The sequence below is a fragment of the Humulus lupulus genome, chromosome 8 (assembly GCF_963169125.1).
Source record: "Humulus lupulus chromosome 8, drHumLupu1.1, whole genome shotgun sequence".
NCBI lineage: Eukaryota > Viridiplantae > Streptophyta > Magnoliopsida > Rosales > Cannabaceae > Humulus > Humulus lupulus.
This window is the reverse complement of record NC_084800.1, coordinates 164,130,483-164,153,277: the sequence shown is the minus strand read 5'-3', so window position 1 is coordinate 164,153,277 and position 22,795 is coordinate 164,130,483. Positions and strand designations below refer to the sequence as shown.

The following is a 22,795-nucleotide window of genomic DNA, read 5'->3' as shown; positions in this document are numbered from 1 at the left end:
CTGCCATTTCTGACTCTTGGGTCAGTGAAACACGATCAATGCTCAGCCCGTTGTGAACTTAACTAATAAGTCACAGCTTCACAGACGGATCTGACACCATTGCCGATTCTGGCTAATAAGTCAGCGCCATACACAGGTAAGTCATGCCACCAAATATATGTCACATATCCAATATCCATAAACAAGGTATTCAGCATGCTTACTTAACAAGTACTAATACAATTAGGACCATGCACAAACCCAGAGGCACAAGCTCTGAACAATATCATAATGAGTACTCAAAGCATGTCCTAATCACATGTTTCTCATGCATCACATGCATAATATTCAACAATCCAACATGCACCAATAATAACCATGCATGTCACGTTCAATAGTCAACCAACATGCATCAGGAATAGCCATGCATGTCATACTCAATAATCAACCAACATGCATCAAGAATAGCCATGCATGTCATACTCAATAATCAACCAACATGCATCAAGAATAGCCATGCATGTCATACTCAATAATCAACCAACATGCATCAAGAATAGCCATGCATGTCATACTCAATAATCAACCAACATGCATCAATAACAGCCATGCATGTCACATATACACAGGGTGCAGTTTTCTTACCTCAGAGTCGAGCTAGAATGATTAAAAGAACGACCCTTGAGAACGATCAACTTTTAGTCCTTTAGCGGTCACCTAGTCATAACCAAATATAGGATACCATCAATAAAAATGATCAACATAAGTTCCCGAACCAATATCTAGCCTCTGGGACATCAATCCTCACTTAACCAAGTAGTAGGATCAACCCCGAGGCCTATGGTAAGCATCCCTAAGCTAAAAACACAATTTTGGCCAAAAATGCCCTGATGGGTCGCAGCTCACCACAGCCATGCCGCGGCTCATCTCCCTGACAGAGGAATTTTTGCCTCAGAAGCCTCCCTAGGCCGCGGCACACTAAAGCCAGGCCGCGGCTCATTACCCAGATCAACCAACAATTCAACACGCACCAGCTCGACCTCCCCAGCATATTCCCTTAGAACCAAGCCTTCAAACTAGTTCCAAACCTTCTCCAAACACTCAATTCAACCTCTAAACAACATCTATATCAAACCCTCATCAAAACCCAAATCAAACATCAACCTAACTCCTAGTAATTCCAATTAACCACCAAGAATTCACAAGCTGAAATCTTAAACTAAAACAGAGTATAAACCAGAAACTTATGGCTGAACTTACCTCAAATCCGAGTTTGAACCTCCTTCAATGGCTGAACCAAGTTCCTAAGCTCCCACCTTTGATTTCCTAGCTTAACTCCTCAATTTGGGCTCTCAAAATCCAAAGGAAAAATGAAGGGAAAAGCTTGTACGGGAGAGAAAGGAAGAGATGAGGATGGGGCTCTATTTTGTTCTGTTTTCCATAGCCTTCTAAAACTCAAAGGCTGATATAAATCCTTAAGGTCAAAAGATCATAATGCCCCTAAGCCAAATAAATCCCTCTAAAGACTTCCGAGGGTAAAACCGTCCTTTCCTGCTTATCTCGTTAATTATAATTAACGCTCTCCAATTCCCGCTATTCTCAATATTCTCAAATACCAATAAATCATATCCCATTACCCCCTTACTCCCGGTAATGTTCTAGTCATCAAAATGACCCCGAGACTCACCCCGAGCCCCGAACTTAAACCCGTTATGACTAGAACGAACTCTTACATCTCATGATCGTCTCATGGCGAATAGCTCGAACCAATCCACCTTATAATGTGGCTATATTAATTAATCACAACCATGCACCCAAAATACACAATTACGCCCACAGCGACCAAATTACCAAAATACCCTTATAATAATAAATACTCCCATATGCATGCATTCACCATCATATAATAATATAATTCATGTAAACATGCATATAATCATTAAATACCATAATAAATCAATTATGGCCCTCCCGGCCTCCTAATCAAAGTCCTAAACCTTATTAGGAAATTTGGGGCATTACAACTACTACTGCTGCTGATCCAGCTAAGGCTGAAGCTAACCAAGTTTCGTCTTCGTAAGCTGGAAACAAGAGGAAAGGTGGACAAAATACCAACCCCAAGCCTGCAAAGGCTGCAAAGATGAGTGCATAACCAAATGCACATATGCCTAAGGGGAAGAATAAGAAAAACAAGAAAGGTAAAGGTAAGTGTTTTCACTGCAAAGAGAAGGGGCATTGAAAACAAGATTGCCCCAAGTTTCTAGCAACTAAAAACAAAGTAATGATTATAGTTCATTTATCTTGGAAACATGTGTTTTAGAGAATGATAAATCCGTTTGGATTCTTAATTCTGGATCTACTAACCATGTTTGTAATTCTTTACAGCTTCTTGAATCGTGGGAGGAAGTGGACGATGGCGCCTTAAAGGTTAGAGTTGGGAACTGAGCGTTCGTTGCGGTCCAAACTAGAGGAAGAGGTCATCTGAAGTTCGGAAATAAATTTTTAATTTTAAATGATGTATTTTTTATTCCATATTTTAGTAGAAATTTAATTTCAGCTTCCATGTTGCAATTAGAACGATTTGTTATGACTTTCACAAGTTCTAATATAACTATTTCTTTCAATGGATCACAATTGTGTATTGCATGTTTGGAAAACGGGCTTTATATTCTGCAACCTAATGAACCCCTCACTCTTAACGATGATTTATTCAAAGTAGCTAAACCTAGGACCAATAAACGTCAAAAGAACGATAACGATAATATGACATATTGATGGCACTTGAGACTAGGTCACATTGGCTATGACAGGATTCAAAGACTTACAAAGGATGAGCCTTTGATGGAACTTACCTTAGGTGAATTACCTATCTGTGAATCTTGTGTAGAAGGCAAACTGACCAAGCGTCCATTCTCTGCAAAGGGTGATAGGGCCAAAGAACCACTTGGACTTGTTCATTCAGATGTTTGTGGACCTTTGAATGTACAAGCCTGGGGTGTTTTTGAGTATTTTGTCACTTTCATTGATGATTACTCTAGATACTCATGTCTTTACCTAATGCATAGGAAATCAGAAACATTTTCAAAGTTTCAAGAATTCCTAACAATGGCTCAGAACCAATTAGGTAAAATGTTAAAGATCTTGCGATCTGATAGGGGTGGAGAATATTTGGATATGAAATTCCAAGATCATTTAACTATACTTGGGATTTTATCACAACTTACTGCCCCAGGTACTCCGCAACAAAATGGTGTAGCGGAAAGCCGAAACAGAATTTTATTGGAACTGGTTAGATGCATGCTTAGTTACTCAACTCTACCAACTTTGTTCTGGGATGCAATTGAAACTGCGAACAAAATTCTCAATGCTGTGCCATCTAAATCAATCCCCAAAACACCTTTAGAATGTTGGAATGGTCGTGAACCTATTTTACGCCATTATAGAATCTGGGGGTGTCCCGCTCACGTCCTGAGGAAAAAGGAAGGAAAGCTAGAACCGCGAACTGAAGTTTGCATGTTTGTTTGCTATCCTAAAGGTACTCGGGTTGGAATTTTCTATAGTCATTTAGAAAAGAAAGTGTTTACTTCTACAAATTCAACTTTCCTGGAAAATGACTATGTCCAAAACTTCAAACCTCGCAGCAAAGTAGTTTTAGAGGAGATGGTTAAATATTTGACTCCAACCAATGTTCCATTGTAATCAATGCAAGTTGATGATGAAATTCCCATTCTTCATGTCCAACCAACACAAGTGGATTTAAATGAAGAAAGTACCACTATTCCTGAACAAACAGTCACAGAACCTCGTCGTAGTGGGAGGGTTTCTAGGAACCCAGTTCGCTATGGTTTGGATGGTGAAACCAATATGGTTGTTGGTGACACTAGTGATGATGATTAGTTGTCTTTCAAACAGGCAATGGCTAACCCTGGAAAGGAACTATGGCTCGAAGCCATGAAACAGGAAATGAAGTCCATGTACTCAAATTCCGTCTGGGATCTTGTGGAAGAACCTAGTGACTTAAGGGTCATTGGGTGCAAGTGGATCTACAAGAAGAAACGAGTATTGATGGAAATATTGAGACTTAAAAAGCTCGATTAGTGGAAAGGGGTTATATCCAAGGAGAAGACATGGACTATGAGGAAACTTTTGGTCCGGTAGCCATGCTCAAGTCCATTTGCATCCTCCTATCCATAGCATCCGCTCTCGACTATGAGTTCTGACAAATGGACGTCAAGACAACTTTTCTTAACAGAAAGCTTGACGAAGTCATTTATATGGATCAGCCATAAGGATTTAAAGTAGCTGGACAAGAAGGAAAAGTTTGCAAGTTGAATAGGTCCATCTATGGACTTAAGCAAGCTTCTCGTTCCTGGAATCTTAGGTTTGATGAAATAATCAAAACCTATGGCTTTGAACAAAATATTTATGGGCCCTGTGCTTACCAACTGAAAGCAAATCAAATAGTGGTATTCCTAGTTCTTTATGTGGATGATATCTTACTCATTGGAAACAATGTTCATAAATTATAAGATGTGAAGAATTGGCTGAGCACTCAATTCCAGATGAAGGATTTGGGTGAAGCAAGTTATGTTCTAGGTATCTAGATTATCAGGGATAGAAAGAACATACTCTTAGCTCTATCTTAAGCAGCTTACATTGATAAAGTGCTTGAACGTTTCTCAATGAAAAATTCCAAGAAAGTGCGTCTACCGTCCCGCCATGGAATTCATCTTTCAAAGAAGCAGTCTCCCAAAACTCCTGAAGAGGAAGATGCAATGAGAAAAGTTCCTTATGCATTTACAGTTGGAAGTCTGATGTATGCCATGTTGTGTACTAGATTAGATATCTACTATGCAGTGAGAGTAGTGGGCAGGTATCAGTCAAACCCAGAACCGGAACATTGGATAGCAGCTAAGCATATCCTGAAGTATTTAAGGCGGACTAGGGATTATATGTTAGTCTACAAGGGTGGTGTTCTGAACCCTGTAGGCGACACCGATTCAGATTTTCAGACTGATGTAGATGATAGGAAGTCTACTTCTGGAATGGTATTTACTCTTGGGGGTGGAGCTGTGATATGGAGAAGCGTAAAGCAGTATGCAATCTCAGATTCTACCATGGAGGCTGAGTACATAGCTGTAACGCCCTACTTCCTTAGAGTCGTTACCAAGTGAGTTTAAAACGTGCAATTAACTCACTAATCGAGGTTTTAGGCTAAAAGTGCAACTAAACCGTAATAAAGGTCATACAATTTGAAAATATAAAATCACCCATTGAAAATTATAAAGTGATATACATTTGGGATCCCAAAATACTATTTAGAAATATTTACAACTCAAAAAAAAATTGGAGTCGACTAAATGACAAAATCAAGTTTAGTACAAACATCTCCCAAAAATACCCCTGGCCGTGGCAACCAGGCAGGCCAAACATGCGCGTCGCTTCACGCTCTTCGTACTCATGGTTGGTCGACTTTGCCCTTGCCCTTACCTACACCATAGAGCACCCGTGAGCCGAAGCCCAGCAAGAAAACTCCACACAAGCAAATAACATATGCATAATCATCAATTAACACATAACAAAACCGCCAACAGGCTAAACACATAACGGCCATGTCATCCCAAGCGCTTTACCAGGCTCTGGGTTCGCGGTCTACACCGTGAGGATATCCCAGGTACCCTTTAGGGTTCTCACCCTGGCAACTCGCACTCTGCGTGCTTAACGTTGCTCCCGGCCCCTTGCCGTACTCGGCCTTGCCGTTCTCAACCTTCACTGTTCCCGGCCCTCCCCGTTCTCGGCCTTTGTTGTTCCTGTCTCATATATGCACACATAACCTAATTAAACAAATACTTAAACACGTATAAACATAATCAATAAGGGGCGACGCCCTGCAACACATTCATATAGGGTCGTGCCCTGCAACATAAACTATAGGGCCTCGCCCTGCTTTACGGGTACAACAGTTTTAATACCTGTGTCCCGAGCTTTCCAAGCATCGATATCCCAAGCACAGTCCCCTAGTCCTCGCCTCGCTGAAAACCTAGTCACAATGCATCAACAACATCCATCCATCAAGTCCTAATCCATTAAATAACTTTGGGTCATAATTCTAGTCTCTGAGACCTTGAATTCTATCAATCCGGGTGATAAAATCCATCGTGAGCCTTAACTTTTTGATTCCTGAGCCTATAACCTCATTAGGGTCCAAAAACCCCACTAAGCTTCGCGGCCCCAAGAACCCATGCCACGGCCCGCCTCAACCAGAAGCCCCAAACCCCTAAACAAGGCATTCGCGCCGCGACACAAGCTAGGGTGTGTTGCGACCCGCCCTTCTTCCAGGCCACCAAAATGTTCTAGAGTGTTGCGGCTCAGCAAGAACAATATTGCGGCCCGACCCTTCAAACCCAGAAAAATCCTCCATTTTCTAAACCAAATCCAAGCCAATTTATCCCAAAATCAACCCAACGTTTCAAGTCAATCATCACAAAAGTTCTACTATAATCTCAGCAGCAAAACCTAACAAGAATTAACCCCAAACCTCATCTAAAACTCAAGAGTTATTCTCTACCTAGCTCACATGCATAACTTTGAAACATCAGCAGAAAACTCAACATAATTCAATTAATTAAGTGCTAAAATCCTTACCTCAACTGATAGCTTTGCCCTTGAACTAATCCTCAATCACAGCCAGCTTCAATCCCTTAAGAACTAAGCTTGCCAATTCTTTAACTCATCAAAATCTTCAAACTCAAGAGAGAGAAGGGAGAGAACCGAGGGAGAGAAAGAGAGAGATGTTTGGGTCGATTTCCCTTAGCTTCTGAATACTTCCGTAGTTTGTTTTTCCTAACTTAAGTCTCTAAGGTTACCTCAAAGGCTCGGGGTACCAAAAACGTCCCCGAGGGAAAAATGGTAAATTTCCCCGATATTCCCTCCTAAACAGTCTAACTTCAAATATATCTCCAAATATTTATTTTCATAACCCGATAACCCCATAAAACGTCTAATGCTCGAAATACTCCTCGACTCGTCCCGAGTCAGGTATACGACCCCGTTGTGACTTTCTTGCCAAATAGCTCCCTAGGACTGTCCCGGATCGTGCAGCACAGATATATCACAATATTCACAATTATTACATTTATGCCCCCAACAGGCTAAAGTTACAAACATGCCCCTAATAACCAAACAGGGCCCACATACATATTTAATTCACCTAAACATGCAATTCTAATCACATACTCATCAAATTCACACATTAACATAATAAACCACTTATTTCCCTCCAGGCACGCTAATCAAGGCCCTTAGCCTTATTAGCAAATTTGGGACCTACAATAGCTGCGTCAGAAGTAGCTAAAAAATAGTCTGGCTAAAGAAGTTCTATTCGTATCTTGGTGTTATTCCAGAAATGGATAAACCGCTTGTGTTTTTTTGTGACAATTCAGGAGCGATAGCCAACTCGAAAGAACCTCGTAGTCACAAGAGAAGTAAGCATATAGAAAGGAAGTATCACATTATTCGAGAATATGTGGCTAGGGGAGATGTGAAGGTTATGAAGATTGCATCTGAAGACAATCTTGCAGATCCATTTATGAAGACACTACCAGAAGCTACATTTGATAAGCATATCAAGGAAATGAGATTTGTAGAATTAAGGCATTAGTTTCAATTAGTGGAAGTGGGAGTTTGTTAGGGTTTTATGCCCTAATTAAAACCCAATTTCTTTGTAATCTCATTTATTATAAATAAAAGAATTGAAATCATTTTTTGACGTGGTCAATCACTTTGCTCACATGTTTTATTTTCATGATTATTTGTTTAATATAAACTTCTATTAAATCCTGAGCCTATTGCTAATCGTATTTATAATGATGTAATCACAGTGGAATATAAATATGATTATATGTTCAAAATAAGTTATTCCTAAGATAAGTCAGTGCATAGGATTTACACTGACTTGCCAATCTACGATATGATCTACTTACACATGGTAGTGTTATGTTCTTTCCAGAACATTAGCAAAGTAAATAAGATCGGATGTATTTGTTACATTGGACTGTACTGATATTGACAGTTGATAGGATAAGTAAACATATCGTTATTATCTATCCTAGTCATATCATATAGTTGACCATAGGTCAATTCAATCTCAATTCGGAGTGGTTAGTATTCTAACTGATAGTATTTTATGAGTTCATTGACTTGTTCGTTACCAGCTTACCATACGGATTAGCCCATACTTACATCTTGGGAACTCGGTAGTATAATTGAGTGGGAGTGTTAATCATAAATATGAATATCTATAGCTTCTGATGAAGAAGTGAAACGATGGTTTGCTTTTAGTTTGGTTCAAGGTGCTAAATGATAGAGATCTCATTTCAGTAATTAATATTAGTTTACTGAAATACCATTTACAAGGAACTAAGTGTTTTAAGGATAAAATGCAATGAGGGGTAAAACAGTATTTTAGTCCCATCTCATTGTAGACCGTCTATAGAGGATTGCGTGATAATTATGGTTGTAACAATAGATAATTAATAGCGTATCTATATTTGCTATAGAGCGGTCTATGAATTCAAGAGTGCAATTCCGAGTCTTTAGTGGAGTCACGATGAATTAATAAGTTAGTAAATTTATTTGTTAGATTTATGATAACTTATTGCAGTTAGATTTCATAGGCCCATGTTCCCCACTGTAACTTGGATAAAATCATCTAGATAGTCTGAATTAATTGATTTAATTATCAATTAGAATTATCAAAGTTGACCAGATCAATTTTTTATAGTTTCACAGAATTATATAATTTTGAGAAGAAAAGAGAAATTAGGGTAGATTTATTTATTAAGATAAATTGGTATCTAAATTAATAAATAAGTTTACATCAAGGTTCGAATTATAAATAATAAATTTGATAAAGGATTTATATAATTAAATCAATAGAAAATAATACAGACCTTGATTTTAAGTCTAATGGGCTTATAATCAAATGGGAAATTTCACAGGCCTAAAGCCCATGATAATTTCAACCTAGGGCCATTAATTGGCTATTATTTTATTGATTTTTTAATTAAATAAATGACCTAATTGAGTCTATAAAAGGAATGTGAAGAGAGATTTGAAAACATAAGCCAGATAAGATGACAGACATTGGTTTTCTTATAGGTTTTAGATTATCTCTAAACATAAGTCATTTTCTAAACCTTATTGTTCTTTTCTCTTCTTCTCTATGTATCGATCTCATGTGTTTAGAATTGCCCACTCTAGTCTAGGTGATTTTAAGGATACTTTGGAAGGATGTAAAGAAAATTGAAGATCGGTTCAATTTCTTGGTAATACTCCGCGACAGAAAGGATACAAGGGTTAGAGAAACTGAAGGAATGACTCTATTATTCCACTGCGTATAATGTAAGTACTCTTATCATTATTTCTCTTTGAATTCAATTTTAGAAACATGTTCTAGGTTATCTCATACTAATTTGTTTTATATTAGATCTACATGAAAATAAATAAAGATTTTGTATAAGTTTTTCCCAACATCTGTGTGCCTAACAATGATGAGATCAAGGGAAGGAGGCACACACAACAACTTATTCCATACATCCAGGGTCGAAAAAGATGTACCAAGACCTTAAGGCGTTGTATTGGTGGCCTGGAATGAAAAATGACATTGTTGAGTTTGTGGCCAGATGTTTGACATGTCAGCAAGTCAAAGCAGAGCACCAAAGGTCAGCAGGGCAACTTCAACCGCTTTATGTTCCAGAATGGAAATATGAAGATATAACTATGGATTTTATGGTAGGGTTACCTAGGACCAGAATACAACATGATTATGCTTGGGTAATAGTGGATAAGCTCACTAAGTCCACCCATTTTATACCAGTTAGGCTACCTACTCGGCGGACCAGTATTCAGAGTTGTATGTGAGCGAGAAAGTGAGACTTCATGGGGTTCCAAAGTCGATTATTTTTTATTGAGGGTCAGTATTCATGTCGAACTTTTGGAAGGGATTGCAGAAATCCATGTATACAAGGTTAAAGTTCAGACTACTTTTCATCCCCAAACTGATGGGCAGTCTGAGAGGACTATACAGATTCTAGAGGATATGTTGAGATGCTGTGCATTTGACTTTTTCGAATCTTGGAGTCTATATCTACCCCTGATGGAGTTCTCCTATAACAATAGATATCAGTCCACTATTGGGATGCATCCCTATGACATGCTTTATGGGCACAAGTGTAGATTTACCTTGCACTGGGATGAGGTTGGGGAGAAGCAAATATTAGGCCCTGAAGCAGTTAGGGAAGCAAGCGAGGGCATCGAGAAAATTTTCCAAAGGCTGCTTACCGCTCAAAGTAGGCAAAAGCATTACACATACCTTAATGGAGGATACACTGCATATTTTAACATTTCATGGAAGTTTGATGTTGGTTCAGGTTTTGAATATCTGGTGAGGTTTTGATTCTGTTACATAGTAAATGATTTTCTTCAAAGCCCCCACTTTAGTGTCCCTTCTATTAGAAAAGGAAATCCATATTTGCTTTTATTGATATTGTAACGTCCTAGAATTTCCTAATAAGGCTTTGGGCCTTGATTAGGGGGCCAGGATGGCAATATATGGTATTATGTGTTTAATTGTTATATTAATTGTAATTATGTGAATTATGCGATAATACGACTAGTTGTGCATGTTTAGGGGTATTAAATATGCATGTGGGCCCATTTCTGTTTAGAAGGGCGATTTTGGTAATTTGGCCCGTTGCGGGCATAATTGTATATTTATGTGCATATATGTGTTATATGTGAGAGACCACATTATTATGTGAGTTTATTTGGGTTGTTCGGCACGAGGCAGTCCTAGTGAGCAATTAGCGAAAAAGGTCACAATGGGAATAAATATCCGGCTCGGGGTAAGCCTAGGGGTATTTTGGTAAATTAGTACATTATCAGGGATTATTGGGTAGTGGATATATATTTTGTGTTTATTTAAGATAGCTGAGATTTATTTAAGGAAATGTTGAGAAATGGTGGCAAATGACTATTCTGCCCATATGGGCATTAGAGGGCAAGTTTTGGACTTAAGGGCATTTAAGTCTTTTGTAGGATTTGTCCATACTTAGACAAAATAGGAAACTAAAGATTAGAGGGAAAGAAACAAGATGGAAGCAGGCAGAACTCTCCCAAACTCTCTCTCTCGTTTTTCTTTTCTGTCATATTTGGAGCTTGAGGGAAATTGAAGTTTTTGAGGAAACAAGCTTGGAAATTGAAGCCTAGAGTGTAGAATCAAGCTAGGATCATCTTGGGAACCATTGGGAAGCCATCAAGGTAATGATTTTGAGCTTCAATCTTTGAATTTTTTGATTTCTTACTCTGTTTTTATGGTGTTTGGAGCTTGAGAGCTTCGGTATGGATTTTTTGGATTGGTTGGAGTTTTTGGGAAAAACTTGGTCAGGTTATGTTGCCTTTGATGAGTAGAGTGTGTTTCTATGGTTAATTTTGGGTTTGGAGGTCTTGAGGGATGGATTTTTTGAGCTCTGGCTCGGGGAAATTCAAAGAGAGAAACCCAGAATATCGCATTTCTGGTATCAGCGCTGTAGCGCTAGGTTGGGAGCGCTACAATACTAGGCTGCGAATTTGGGGGCTAGAGTCTCTGACTCTAGCATTGTAGCACCCTACAGGTTGCACTATAGCACTACTCAGCTTTCAAAACTTGATTTTTGGGTACTTTTTTGGGTTTTTGCTTAGGGGCTCGGGGAACAATTTCACCACCCCGTTTAGTGGAATTAGAGGTCTCGAGAGCGCAGAATTGGTCCCAGGATTGGGCTTTGGAATTTAAACTCATTGAAGTACCATTTATGGTTTGTGACTAAGCGTTCACTAGGGCTCAGAACGGGATCGTGCTCAAGGGTCGTTCTTGTTTTCGCTTACTTGGACCTGAGGTTAGAAAACTGCACCCAATATGTGTTATATGTGATTAGGGCTTGGCCCAACTGTGATATGTTATTATAAATAGGGCTTGAGCCCCAGGATGTGTATGCTAGGCTATTAGTTCACATGGTTGCTGATAAATGCTTAAGATTTTTATAATCGTTGCATAAACTCTATGGTTAGGGCATGTGGCTCCATTAAATAGGTATGTTTACCGTTATCGAAACAGCTATTCAGCGGTATTATACGATTAACATGCATATGTGCTTATTTTATCAGGATGTGCCTACCCACATCTATTTTCTGTATTGAGATATGTAATCATGAATCAGGGCTTGACTTATGATTCAAGGGTGGCAATAGTGTGTTGTGTGCTGGTCGAGAGGCTTAGGCCTAAGCCAGTAACATACTATTACGTTGATCAACTCTAAGGTCGATAATAAACGAAGGGATTGGGCTAGCTTTATGGCTAGTGAGACAGAGCTAAGGGCGAGGGCCCCAGGTGACTTTATGGTCACGTAGCTAGGGCAAAGGTCGGGTTTGGCTCTAAGGCCAACTGGTCAGGGCAGCGGCCCCAAGTTGATCCAATGATCAACTACTAGGATTTAAGTGCTAATATATATGGATTGTTATTACTGATTGTGTTGAATGGATATTTTAAGGTTTATATTCTTTGATTTTGCATGTTGAGTTTTCTTGTTGGGCCTTGAGTCACAGGTGCTTTGTGGTGCAGGTAAGGGAAAGTGAAACCTTGACCATCCCTGAGTTGGAGAGCTTCAGTGGCGGTGTGTACATATGCGGCTGCTCGACCACCACGGCCAGGGTTATCTAAGAGGAACTAGGGTTATAGCCCTGTTTTGCCGCTTAGGCCAGCTGATGTAACTTTTGATGTGTATAATTACCTTTTTGAAAAGTTTAGTTGTAATATTTTGGGATCCCATGTTTATATAAAACTTTTGAAATAAAAGTCAATAGTTCTTTGACCAAAAATTTTAACCCTAACCTTTGTCACTAACCTTAGTTACACGCTTTAAGCTAAATGACTTGATTAGCAAGTCTGACACAATTTTAAGTACACAATGTAACGGTTATGGATTAGGAGGAAGTTACAGATATTGTGAAAAAATGCCCTTAGCTAAAAAGTCTAAGTGACAGCTTTATAGGTTTCAAGGGTAACGTTACAGCTAGGAAAAGAAAGGTTACAAGTTACTGACTGTAACACAAAAATGTTACAAGTTACTGACTGTAACACAAAAAAGGTAAAGTGATTAAATCACTAAATAACAAGCTAAAATCGTGGGTGATAACCACTAATAGGTTCTAATACTCCCCCTCAAGGTTGTGTTGAGGATATCCGCAAGGTTGGGTTGAGTAGGAACAGGGTTGAGCTTTAAAGTGTCATCCTAAAATTTTTCATGAACGATGTGGCAATCAATGTCAACATGCTTTGTTCAATCTTGGAAGATGGGGTTCTTGGAGATGTGGATGGCAATTGTATTATCACATAAGAGGAGGGTCTGTTGTGAGTGTTTGATGCCAAAGTCATGAAGCAAAGAAAGCAGCCAAATAATTTCACAAGTGGCATTGGCCATGTCGCGATATTCTGCTTCAGCTGAGGAACGGGAGACTGTGGATTGTTCACTACAACAATTTTGAGTAAATATTACGTTAAGATATAGCACCTTTTTTAAAGTGTTATTAATGATTTAGCTCTAAAATATTTGGGGAGAAATATTTAGCGCCAAGTGAATTAATGGCGCCTTTACTTTTCATTTTTTTTATTATTTTACACAACACTCTCATTCTGAATATGGGTTCTCTCTAAACGACTAAATCCCTTCATTCTCACCATTCATTTCATCGATTCTCTCTAGCCTCCACGAGAGAGTGCTCAAACCACACGGCGTCGTTCTCCTCCACCGGCGGTCAGATTGGTCTACTCCAACATCACGAAGTCGCTCTCCACCCCATCGGCTCGACTTAGCAAACATCAAAGGTACTCTTTCTTGTCCTGACCTCACTCTGGTAATGGTTCCTACTCTTCAGTAAATGAGAGAGAGCCCTAAGCCGCTGCCCTCTCCTCCTCTCACTCCTATCCGTTATTCTTCATTTTCTTGGAAGAATAGGTGACGGCGCCTGGCGGAGGCAGAGGCAAAGGCGAGGTCACGGGTTCGACGATGCGTGGGTCTTCTTCTCCTCAGCACACGACGGAGGCGAGATCTGGTATGTTTCCTCTCGACTTATTTTTGTTGTTGATGGTTGGTTCATGGTAGTCGAAGCCTTAGAATGGGGTATTTTAATTACTGTGTGTTTAATAATCTTATAGGTTTTCTTCATAGTATATGTCTTTCATTTTAGTTATTATATGTGGATTTTTGAATATGAGTATGAGTTTAATGAAGTTTGAATCTGGGTGTTGTTCTTCTTTCCTAGTCACTCATTCCATTGTCATCTTTCTGGCCTCCCTCCCCCGTTCCAAAACCTCACCATTCATCTCTCAATATTGCTCCATCAATTTTGATTTCTGCAATTTTTTGTCTCATGTGTATATATAACTATAATATTGTGATTATTTGTGGGAATTTTGGTTTAAATTACGGATTGAATATACTGTACTATGTTTGAAGCAAGAAAGAAAGTTTGTGATGATTTTTTGTTCTTAATCTGATTGTGGTAATAATTTTTGTTTTCAAGTTCTCTCCCTCTTAATGTAATCTGTCATGATTTTTAGGCTACACTTTCCTAATTGCAAATGCTGCAAGGGTGAGAGCCTTCTTTGGATGCCCAGTTGATGAACGCAAGGACTTTCTGCTGCAGATGATGTATAGTCCTCAGGACTGTTGAGGTACTTTGTAAAATTGCAGATAAGTGAGTCTAGGCTTCAAAAGTGATGTTAATTTAACATACCATAGTTGCAGCAAGAATAAAAAATAATAATAATTCAGTGTAACAAACATTTATAGTTTTTTCAGATGACTGTGTTCGGTTGTTTTGATTATCAAGTTAATAGATAGAATCATTTTCTAGTTGATGGCTGATGATACTTTAAACTCTTGTTCATTCTGAAACATGAATCTGGGCTGTTTTTTTTAATATTAATATAGATAAATGTGCCTTGACAAGGCTTTCTTTTAGAACATAAATACGCATGACTTGAGTCATATGGTAGATAATAGATATGCATATACATATTCACAAACAGTCCACAGCACAAACAAGCAAATTATATATGAGCCAGAGCCTCTGAATCTGGATTGGTTCCATTCTCCTGAAGCTTCTGAATCTGGTAACTGACAGATTGTTCCTTCCACATGTCTTTGTCCAGATAAGTCTCGTAAAAGGTAACTTCACCATTTGTTTTTGCAGTCAAAGCAGCACTGCTCCTAGTTCCATAACGACCTTGCAGATAAGACAAAATCCCATGTTATGAACACTGACTTTTTTTTATGGAACACTAACTTTAATGCATGTAAATGCAACTTTTAAACATAGACTGAATGAGTGAGTCAATACTCACCAGTGGGGTGTCAACTTCAACTTTTAAACATATATGTTTACTCTATCTTTATTTGCCAAAAGTGATGCAGTGAGGTGTAAAGTTGTTTATTGTAATCTCATCTTGAAAATTAAATTGGCAGGTAGTTTATTAAGTGTTTGTATCGTTTGTTTCCATTTCATAAGATTCCATCCATAAATGTATATAAGTTATATTTTTGAGTATTGGACAGTCCATAATTTTTTCTATAACTTGCTTTGTTTCTGGGTGTTTCATTCATTTGCCTTGAAACTGTTTTATTAATTTTACTACAAGAAATTTTTTGGGTGATATTTCTACTAAAGACCATAAGAATGCCCAATCGTAGTGTGAACAGAATTGAAATGTCCTTGAAGTAACCATAAGTATGGCATGATTTAGATTTTCAATTATTTTTATCTTAATAGCTCAACCCTTTTGACACTTGCCTGCCTCCTTTATTGAGCGAATTTTCAATTACTTCAAGTGACTATTATGGTTCTAGACCAAGAACTTGATTTCTCTAATGTGTTTTCTGTTTGAATCTTGTATTTGATCCCTATGGCTTCAATCTTATAGCCTTGTCTCTTCATTGAAGTTATTTCTATCTTTGCTTACTTTCAAAGAAGTAGAAATAAAGACACCAACTGTGCCAGTTTCTTCTTTCCTTTCCTTTTCTTTCTTTTAATTTATTATTATTATTATTATTTTATTTATTAAAATAATTTTTATATGGATTTTCCATTATTTATGTGGATTAATGATATAGTTGGTGACCTCCTTACATTTTAGCCAACCTGTGAAATCTTGAGTGATACCAAGTAATTAACTGGAATTTGATTGACTCTTGAAGTAATATACGTGAAACCTTGAGTCAACCTGTTCAATGAAACTTACATTGTCAAAGAGCATTTGTGATATTGACCCTTCTTTTTAAGACATAAAAATTGATTCTTTCTATTTGTGCAACAAAGTTTTGATGCCTGATTAAAACTTACTGTACTGATCTTTGAAATAAGAACAGTATAAACTCTTTACTGTACTGATCTTTGATTTAGGATTAAAATATTTTTTTTGATTTGATTTCCATCTTTACTGTACTGATCTTTGATTTAGGATTAAAAAGTTGCATTTTTGTTATACCAATTTGCTTTTACTGTGTTTTATATACAAGTATGAACAACAGCCCAAAAAATCTGTCTCTTCTGGGTCTGAATGTAGGAGGTGTTCTCTGCATTTTCTTTTCTACTTGGCTATTATTAGTATTCATTGAAAGGCTTAGATGGGGATAAAATTGGTCTCAAGAGTCAAGACAGTCCATGGTGGTAAAGCAACTGTATATGAACCTATCATTTTTAATATCTATGTTAGTTCTCTGTTTCTCCCTTTTATGGAATTATTGTTTGTTTGGGATTGATCAAGCAAAGATTACAACTTGATGATGTAAAATATATTTTGTATTGGGTTTATGAAAGCTGATAGTTTCATAGCTTTTGATAATGTAGCTTTGGTTAGTTTCATAGCCTTTTATTTTGTATTTGATTACCCTCTGATAAAAGATAAGTTTATTTATTTAAATTACAGTTTTGGTTTCGTTTGGTGCTTGTAGTTAATTCTTAAAATAAATTAGCTATTAATGGTTCTATTTTGAGTCTGAATTATGTGAGAGATAATAATATTGATGTTGTTTTCTCTGTTCTTTTGACATTTTTTTATTATCAATTTTATTATGTAAATTGGTGAACAAATATAATTGATTCTCTTGAACAATCAAAAATTTATTTATAATCTATTTGCGTGTATTTATGTTATTAGTTATGTTCTGTTAGGGTTCATCTATGTTTTGCTATATTTTTATGTCAAATTTTTCTCTGTTTTTGACAGAATTTTACAAGATGGTCAGTGAGGCAGATGAAACTGATCTAAATATACACGTATTGGATGTCACGCTACCACATTATGATGGCTTGAGCTTGTAAAGAATGCTGCTTAACAGTTCATCAGGTTATACTTTTGTTATTATTAGAGATTGTAAAGAAATAAGAGTTTGTTTATAGCATTGGATTTGACATGTATCTTAGGATTTTAGTTGTTTTAGTTAGTAAACCTCGCACGTATTCTTTCAATGTGTAAATATATGTAGGGAGGGATTCATTTGGTGTGGTTTGCATACATATTCAATTATATTGAATTTGATCAGTCAGATCTTACATTAACCTTACTGAAAGTTTTATAATTGGTGGCCTTGAGTAGTGTTGGTTTCTTTAACATTTATTGTGCTTGAATGCATTTTTAATTGAAATCAGAAGTAATTAACTAGCCATTGATTCTCATGGTATACTAAAGTAGCATCTTTCTGGTTATAATGTAATGTTATGATCTGAGTCTTTTCTAGTTTCATGGAGAATACTATCATTTATTATTCATTTATAGAATGCTTTTCACAATAAATTTATTGATGTGGAAGAAATTGCTTGCTTTTGGGTGCATAATATAAATTACAAATGACTTAGACACTTAGCTATGCTTATTTCTTTCTGTTTTGCAGGTGCACCAGTGTCTGTGAGGTTTGATGGTGGCAGGGCTTGGAAAGGCGAGGTGTTATTTCACTTTGCAGGTGTACGCTGGTTTGTTCTTTACTATTTGGATATTCTGTTTTGATCTAAGGTTTGGCTATTTGATATTGATCAATATATTACAGAGATCACGTTCAATGCTTCTACACTTCGGGTTTTATTTCACTTTTATAAGTCATGTTACTTGCGGAATACCGGATGGGCATGTGGAGTAGCTGTTTATACAGGCAAGTTTGTTTATTCTAGTTTTCAAGGCCATATTTTAATGCATACCTCTTTGTTCATGCATGCACATATTTGTTTTGTTTTGAAGCAATAAGAAAAGGGAAGTTCTCATAAATGGTAAATGACCTTATGCAGTATATGAAAAAAATTATGAATAAAGTATGAAAATTTGTACATTAATCATGACATATGCTGGTGAAGTCAACAACTTTTATATTAATTATCAACATCAATATGCCAAGGGAAATATCTTAGTACCTCCCAAACTTGCTATTGTATCTTAAGAAATAATAATTGATAAAACTTGTATTTCTGATTAATGGGAATAGCACAAATTTAAGTGAGTCATGCTTCTTCTTCTTCTTCTTCTTCTTCTTCTTCTTCTCTCTCTCTTTCTCTATCTATCTATCTATCTATATATATATGTCTCTCTTTAAAGGCTGTCATGTGGTTGATGGCTTTAGTGCCTACAAATTTTGTACCTTCTCTGCAATCTGACCAATTTCAGTTATGGAAGTTTCCAGAGGATTGATGCACCCTGCACCCAGCTGTATTTTCTTTCCTTTTGGATTTTGGATTATGGATTTTGTGTCTATTTTTATATTTTTCTTTCCTTTTTTGTGATGCAAACCAAGTGTGTGTGAAAATGCCTCAATGGACTAAGATTGTGAAATTTAGTGAATGATTCTTCTATAGGCTAATGTAGTTGTTGCTGAACCCATTATTTTCATGTTGCTGGTATGTTCTATAAATTTCTGGCTGTCTTTTTCCTGTGATGTCTAAATAAACACAAGTGTGAAAAGTACAAAGTATATTTGATTAAATATTTGCACTCTAGTCATGTTGACTGTTATATATGAAATGGGGAGTCTTATGCAGGATTAAATCAATACTTAGAGTTCTCAACTGTAACTTTAATGAAATTTATTTGGAAAAAAAAAAAGATGAATGTTTTAGCTGCTGGTATGTTCATTTTTTGCTAGCTAAAAAAATAATATTATATCAGCTTAAAATGCAAACAGACTGTTAGATTAAGGACTAATATATATATATATATATATCAAAATTAAAAAAAAAAGGACAAAACCTTGAACCTTAGAATGATCAGCAAATTTTATAAATTCTATTTGGGTTTTCTTAGCAAGAAACTTTATTCTATGATCTCCTTGCATTACCTTTGATAGAGTCTCACCATTGTTTAATGTTATACTTTTTTAGACCAACATGGGAAGGTGGTCAGTACAATGGCGATGAAAAAATGCGACAGGATGCACTTCGATTGGCCATGGAATACGGGGCTGATTACATTGATGTTGAGCTCCAGGTTACTTCTTTTATGAAATCTACAACTTTAAAATGATTCTCATGTTGCATATTTTTCCTGTAAAAATGATCACATCATAGAAATATTTTCATTGGTGACTTAAAAAAAATACACGCACGCACATATGTTTATATAGATCCATATTGGTATCCATTTCTTCCTTCATGGATTTTATAATGCTCCCTGATGGTTGAAGGAACTGTCCAAGAATCCTTTACCTAATTTTTATGCGAGTCTTTGTGTCATTCACTTGTCAGTTACAAGTTTTAACTACAGGTATAACATAATTTTTTGTTTCATATCTAAACAATACCCACAGTAGTAGGATTTACGGAAGCTTAGTTATCAAAAACAGACCAAAAAAAGTGGAGTATATTATTTTAATGTCTCTGAATACATACGGCTCATAGCAAGTGTTGTATTCACAAGATGTTTGGAAGTTATTTTGTGTACAGTTTTTATTAACCCGATTTCCACCACTATGGTACCATGATTGATTTTTTCCTGCTACCTCTGTGTGAAGGTTGCTCATGAATTCATTCAATCCATAGCTGGAAAGAAGCCTGAAAATTTTAAGATTGTTGTTTCTTCTCATAATTATCAAAATACCCCATCTATGGAGGATCTTGGTAATCTTGTTGCAAAAATACAAGCAACTGGAGCTGACATAGTGAAGTTTGGAACATCTGCCTTAGATATAACTGATGCGGCACGTGTTTTCCAGATAACTGTGCATTCTCAGGTATCCCAAATTCAAGCTTCTCTCTAGTTTCTTGTTTCTGTAAATCCAGAAACATTAGTCAATATTGTGTGTTTATGACAGATGCTACGACTTTATAGCAATTTATGACTGCATTTTAATCATAAGTTACAGTTCCTTTGTACACTAGATGTGTGTATGACTAGTGCAAGAAGCATATATTCCATATTAATACCTGTTAGCAGTTCTATACAAGTTATGAGTGGACATCGAGTTTGTTTTCTTCTTATTGAGGAATATCTTTATCCAATCAAGTTATTTGGTGGCTGGAACGTTAGCTAGTATTGTAATTTGGTTAGAAAACATAGCTTCCCTCAATCAATTGACCTTAGTTTATGTCTAAAAGTTTTGGATAGGAGTATATAATTTTAAAGTTTCCTCTCTTTTCCCATTTCTAGGAAATTTTCTGTTTAGTATTAATGCTGGCTTTTGTACCTCTTATTTTCATCTTCTTTATATGATGTGAACACATTAATTTACTAACTGGAAATTCAGGTTCCAATAATAGCACTGGTTATGAGCTTCTACATTTATACAATTTCAGACAGATAGGGCCCGACACAAAAGTGTTTGGTGTTATTGGAAAGCCAGTTGGCCAAAGCAAATCACCAATTTTGTATAATGAGGCCTTCAAGTTAGTTGGTTTTAATGGAGTTTATCTGCATTTGTTGGTAGATGACATTGCAAATTTTCTCCAAACTTACTTGTCTGCAGATTTTGCGGGATTCAGGTTCAGTTTTTTTCTTTTTAATATTAAAGTATTTTGTTAACAAAACTTGTTCTAACTCTCGTTAAACAAAGCCCATACTTCTGGAATTTTCGTATGACCACTGATAAGCATTGATATTATAAATATGTATATTTATATATAACTTGTGTTGTATGGGAGAGATGTATTTGAAAAAAAAATTTGTGTAGTTGGAAGTGAAATTTTGATGGCATGCTTGTATTAAAATTAATTCTGTCAAATACAGTGTCACCATTCCTCACAAGGAAGCTGCACTCACGTGCTGTGATGAGGTTGATCCAGTTGCCAAGGTAATTGGCAAATCATTCATGTTATGAGTTGTCTGACCGTATAATTTGTAGTATGACTGAATTTCTAATCTTTTATTGTTCAGTGTATTCTATTTTTATTTTCAAGATTTTCTCATATGTGAATGGTTTATCTCTTGATACCATACAAGTCAATAGGAGCTGTTAATTGCATTATAAGGAGACAAAGTGATGGGAAGTTATTGGGATTCAATCCTTCTCCTCGACCGGGCGAAAAGGGATGATGATCGGTGCCGATCCAAGTAAGCAAACACAATCTCATCATTTGTTTATGAAAAATTATGTCCCTTAAAAATTGCAAAGGTAAACCTTCCAAATTTAGTTTTTCAAATAGATCCCGAAGTTGAGGTAATTCATTAGTTAAAACTTACCTTACGAGTGCTACTAGTTTATTTGCTTGTATGGGAGAGACAAACTCTGATCATGTTAGTGGTTTCTGGTCCAACAGGTGTAGACAATTTACAAACCGATGCCAGTGTAGAGAAAAATAAATAAGTAGACGAAATGAATAATGGTTTGCGCGTTTTCATACAGATAAAGGCATAAAATCTTGACATGTGATTGTTATTGTAGGTATGGAAAATACTGGAAATCGTACTGCGAGAAGGTTCGGTACAGGGTCATCCCCGGAATTTACTGAGAAAATGTTGCACAAGTGTTTGTTCTATGTTGAGAATGGCATGTATATTCAGCCTTTCCAAATTAAATGATGGCAGGCTGGTATCATGTTGTTGTTATTGTTGTTTTTGTAATGGTCAACTTTATGGATGTTGTATTTCTCTCATCTTCAATGACCAAAAACTTTTCTTGTTTAGGAAAATTACTATAAAGTTTTGTTTCTATTTTTCATTTTTGAAGTAAAAATTGTTCAAGATTATAAAACTTTATTATGTTATGCTTTCAAACTTAAGTTAGAACTAAGATCTCATGAAGTAGACACATTTATGGTTTGAATTAGTTATTGTTTAATGTAATACTTATGGTTTATCAATCTATTGAGAATTACATTTTATGATTAATTTTGAATTTTTTTATCAAAATACAATAATGAAAATCATTTAATAAAAAAAAAACCATATAAGTATACTTATCAAAATAAAATTTAAAATTTTATTACTATATGTTATGATTTAAAAGCATATTATAAGCGTAAAAAATCGTTATGGTTTATATAATATAACAAACTAAAAATGTTATCAAAATAATCAAATGTAACAGTTGAAAAGTGTTATGAAAAAAATGCAAGATTAAACTTCAAATTTATAATCAAAAACTCTATCTAAATGTTATTATTTGAATATTATAGCACCTAAAAATGTGTTATTGAATAGTTTAAGATAACACCGAACATAACATTCAAAAAATGTTATAGAAAAGACTGGACTTTTAATAACATGGGCTACGTTAGCATTTTCAGAAGTGCTATCAATAGTCCCAGA

The 22,795-nt window shown here is 36.3% G+C and overlaps 2 long non-coding RNA genes across 2 annotated transcripts; both read left to right on the top strand.

The window, feature by feature from the left end:
- Positions 1-13,780: 13,780 nt before the first annotated feature.
- LOC133794603 (uncharacterized) lies at positions 13,781-14,927 on the top strand. Its single transcript, XR_009875271.1, has 3 exons — positions 13,781-13,897; positions 14,028-14,124; positions 14,633-14,927. It is a non-coding gene; the product is annotated as an uncharacterized LOC133794603 (long non-coding RNA).
- A 4,504-nt stretch (positions 14,928-19,431) lies between these two features.
- Positions 19,432-22,176, top strand: LOC133794601 (uncharacterized). Its single transcript, XR_009875270.1, has 6 exons — positions 19,432-19,540; positions 20,064-20,282; positions 20,796-21,030; positions 21,275-21,338; positions 21,488-21,598; positions 21,930-22,176. It is a non-coding gene; the product is annotated as an uncharacterized LOC133794601 (long non-coding RNA).
- Positions 22,177-22,795: the final 619 nt, after the last annotated feature.